Source organism: Otolemur garnettii, unplaced genomic scaffold (assembly GCF_000181295.1).
Source record: "Otolemur garnettii isolate 467f Iridium unplaced genomic scaffold, OtoGar3 scaffold00081, whole genome shotgun sequence".
NCBI lineage: Eukaryota > Metazoa > Chordata > Mammalia > Primates > Galagidae > Otolemur > Otolemur garnettii.
In genome coordinates this window covers 3,058,807-3,063,310 of record NW_003852476.1, presented here as the reverse complement: position 1 = coordinate 3,063,310, position 4,504 = coordinate 3,058,807, and the positions used below count along the sequence as shown (strand labels likewise).

General features: G+C 38.1%; 1 long non-coding RNA gene across 1 annotated transcript in view; it reads left to right on the top strand.

The window, feature by feature from the left end:
- Positions 1-4,504, top strand: part of LOC111726805 — an 11,533-nt gene that overhangs the window by 2,558 nt on the left and 4,471 nt on the right. The window contains exon 2 of the long non-coding RNA XR_002774500.1: positions 3,129-3,278. This is a non-coding gene — a long non-coding RNA (uncharacterized LOC111726805). The remainder of the gene's footprint in view (positions 1-3,128; positions 3,279-4,504) is intronic.

The following is a 4,504-nucleotide window of genomic DNA, read 5'->3' as shown; positions in this document are numbered from 1 at the left end:
GGCTCAAGCGAGTCTCCTGCCTCTGCCTCCCAAGTAGCTGGGACCACAGGCGCCCGCCACAACGCCCGGCTATTTTTTAGTTGCAGCCGTCATTGTTGTTTGGCGGGTCCGGGCTGGGGATTTGAACCCACCACCTTAGTTGTACGTGGCTGGCGCCTTAGCCGGTTGAGCTATAGGCGCCTAGCCACCACCAAAGATCTTGTTATTAACAGTGTTTAGGAGTGAAGCAATTCTTTTTAGAAAACAATATATGCTGAACTTCGGAGGGGGTCATAATCCATAATTCTATTACCCAACCTTAAACTGTTATTATCTGAGCCAAATAATACATATTAGTGTGCATTTGGAAATAACTAAAATCCCCAAAAAGAAAAACATAAGTCTTCTGTATCCTACCAATAGAAGGCAATGACAGTTTATACTCTACTTAGTCCTCAGAAAGCAAGTTTTGTTATTTTTTCTTATAACAGTAAAGTACTCGACTGCATTTTGTTACCCTCATTCTTTTTCTTTTTCTTTTTTTTTTTTTTTGTAGAGACAGAGCCTCACTTTATCGCCCTTGGTAGAGTGCCCTGGCGTCACACAGCTCACAGCAACCTCCAAACTCCTGGGCTGAGGCAGTTCTCTTGCCTCAGCCTCCCAAGTAGCTGGGACTATAGACGCCAGCCACAATGCCCTGCTATTTTTGTTGCAATTTGGTGGGTTTGAACCTGCCACCCTCTGTATATGGGGCCACGCCCTGCCCGTTATTTTTCTTCATGAAGAACATTGAGAATGTCAGATATATCTTGTCCATAACCAATTTCATGTCTTCATAGTGATATTTTATAAGACAAATATACCATAATTTATATTACCTGTTTATTTTTCCATAATAGCAATGTCAGTTTATGTCTTTGTATTGCTTTGTAAAATACTGTGTGTGAACTTACATCAATGGCTAAAATATCTGGGAGTCTGATTTTCAGTCACATCCCTAATTATTTCTTTAGAATAAATTAGTAGAAACAAAACGTCGAAGGGATTGTACATTTAAGGCTTTTGGATACTTATCCACTTACCCATCAGAAAGCTTTTCTTTTGCTGCACTATATTTGTTGTGCTTTTTCTTTTTATTATTCCCCTACTCCTGATTTTCTGATTTTTCTTTATCTTAGATCCTGAACTTTTCTCCTGAATGTCAATTTGTTAAAGTATAATTATTATAATCTTTAAGTTACACACACATTTAAATAAATAATGAGAATTTTTCTTGGACCTCGAGAATGATTTTTTAAAACTAATTTTTTTCACTTTAGAATAGTTAAGTATTTTATATATGTTAAATGTTTTGCTACGTGGGAGTGACATTTAGGGGGACTGAGAACAACTTGTTTTTGTATTACTGTTAGTCGAGTTTACCTAGTTTGTGTTTCTGTGTAGTGATCTCTACAATTTCCCATCTTGTGTGCATTCGTTCCCTTGGTGCTTTTCTAGCCTCATAGGAATCTTTACATGCATCTCACCATACTCCCTGTGCAGCTGTTTGGCTCTTCCCCACTTTGAGATTTTTAATTTTTTTTTTTCTTTTGAGGCAGGGTCTTGCTCAGGCTAGAGTGCTATGGCACCATCCTGTCTCACAAAGTCCTGGGCCCAAGCAGCTGTAAGCCACGGTGCCTGGCCAATCCAGTTTGAGATTTTTATTCCCAGAAGGCAGCAACTGCTTTAATCATGGCTGTTTTCTGAGATAGGTGCTCTGTAAATAATTCTTACCTATCTTTATGCACATTTGTATACAAAATATGTGAATAAGCCAACTCATGGTTTTTTTGGGGGGGGGGGTTGAGACATAGTCTCACTTTGTCACCCTTGGTAAAGTGCCGTGGTGTCATAGCTCACAGCAGCCTCAAACTCCTGGGCTCAAGTGATCCTCCTGCTTCAGCTTCTCAAGCAGATGGGACTACAGGCACCCGCCACAATGCCCGGCTATTTTTTTTAGAGGACAGTAATATTTTATACAACTCTAGCTCAAGAGCAAGGGAAGGAGGAACTGCTCATCCCTAGTGCTCTCAGTGAGAAACAGAGCTTGCATGGATAGCTATCCTCACCTACATTGTACTCTGTGGTTTGTGGATGAGGAGTCAGGTCTTCTCCGTAGTAGACTTTCCCAAAGACACATAATGCAGATAAAGAACTTAGGCTGTTGGTATTTTTGAATTCTAGTTTCTTGGGTTTTTTTGGAGATAGAGTCTCACTTTGTCGCCTTGCGGAGAGTGTGTTATGGCTCACAGCAACCTCAAACTCTTGGGCTTAAGGGATTCTCTTGCCTCAGCCTCCCAAGTAGCTGTGACTACAGGCTCCTACCACAATGCCCACCTAATTTTTTAGAGACAAGGTCTCACTCTGGCTCAGGCGAGTCTCGAATCTGTGAGCTCAGGCAATGTACCCAGCTCGGCCTCCAAGAGTGCTGGGATTATAGATAGGAGCCACCACCCCCAGCCAACAGTAATTCTTCACTAAAAATTAATGATGTTCCCAAAAGTGTCTTTATCAGCAAATTTAGTATTTCAAGTACTCAATACTGAATTGATTTGTAATTGCTAATAAAATACAGGAATTAAGAGAACCATAAAGAATGTATATGCTGTTTTCCCAAGACTTTTTATTCCTTAATTCTTTTTAAAGATTTTATGATACCTTAGTGAAAGATGACTGTTCATTAATATTGAGAGTTACTAGACCATCTATTAGGTATAAACGAATGAAATTGTGATAGAATTGTATTTATATAAGCTATTTCAATGAGCCCAAAGAAATAATTGGCAAATTCATAATTTTTTTTTGACATAAAGCTATATTGAAAGAAAAATATGTTTGTTTGATCACAGGTTCAAATGAAGGTTTATAATTTCCCAATGTGGTTTTTTAAAACTGAAATCTCAAAATTAGGCCATCTCTGTGGATTTGTTTACCCTTTTTGTGTGGATTACATTTTAAGGACTTAATATGTTTATTACAGAACAATATGAACATGTTTATGATTTTTTTAACCCTCTACAAAGTTGACATAGATCTTATCAGTTAGAGTGTTCAGAAGCAAACTAAATTTTCTTTGCTTTTTTTAATTGTTCCTCCCCCTCCCTTTTTAGGGCAGTCTGTATTCTGAATGAGCTGTAACTTACTCAAAATTAAAAGAAGACTTTGTGTTCCAGAATGAGATGGATTTTATGGGAAAATGAGGCAAGGTGTCCCAGTTTAAAAGGCCTGGCTCTACAATCTGTTTTGAAATTCTATTTCTGGTATGTAATTTTACTGAAGCACCTTTAAGTAAGCAGTTGGTCTTAGGGTCTTTGTGTGTGTTTGTGTGTCCTTGGAAAAATGATAGCATTTGTCCAGTTATGCAGTTATTTCTGTAAACATCGGTGTATGTTGAGAAGAACTGATTCCTATGATAAATGTAGCTGCTTTCCTAAAGATAGTTATTTTTTGGAAAGTTACATAATTTATCTATAACCAAAGCAGACTTTGCAATCTCTGTGTGATCTTTTGCCCTATTAGATTTTAGTTCTGATTTTATGGCCAGATGGAGTCATAGATAATGGTTTTCTTTCACATATAATTCAAACTAGAATGACAGCATATTTGGGGAATTGAATTCTGGCAGGTATGGATTACCAAATAGCTTTCCTTTACAAAGGTCTGTGCTCAAGGAACTTACTGTCAGGAAAAGGGAGAATGTAATAAACATGTAGAAAGTTAAAAGTATTAATAGTAATTTCAAAAGAAAAGCAATTTAGATAACTTTAATAGTGGCTCACTAATAAATTTGTCAAATTTCTGTATATAATCAGATCTAGTAATTTTTTTTGAAAAGATAAAAATTGCTTTAGAAAGCAGAGCAGAAAGAAATTTATATAATGGTTACTAAAGGTTTTCAAGGATAGTGAAATATAATCTATAAAATTAGAAGAAAGGGCACTCTAAATAGATGGAAGGCTAAGTGCAAGAATATAAAAGAAGTCTATGTCTAAGGGAGGTTAAAGTAGTTCAGAAAGGATGACTGGCTAAAGATTTTGGGAAAATTGTGTGAGGCCAACTTGCAGTGTTGCTGGGGTTAGCTGCACATCAGAGTCTTAGGGGGTATTTGCTCTCTCTGCAGGTTTCTAGAGGGTCTTGAAAGCTGGGTTTGAGCAGAAATTCAATGTTATTTTTGCTTCATCTTAATTTCGTGTTTTGTTTTTGGGGTTTTTTTTAGAGACAGAGTCTCACTTTGTCACCCTTGGTAGAGTACTGTGGCGTCACAGCTCACAGCAACTTCCAGCTCTTGGGCAGGTGATTCTCTTGTCTCAGCTTACCAAGTAGCTGGGACTACAGGCTGCAGGTGCCCGCCAGAACGCCCAGCTATTTTTTGTTGCAATTTGGCCGGGACTGGGTTCAAACCCACCAACCTCAGTATATGAGGCCAGTGCCCTACCCACTGAGCCACAGGTGCCGTCCGTTTAGTCTTTTTTTTTTTTTTTTTTTC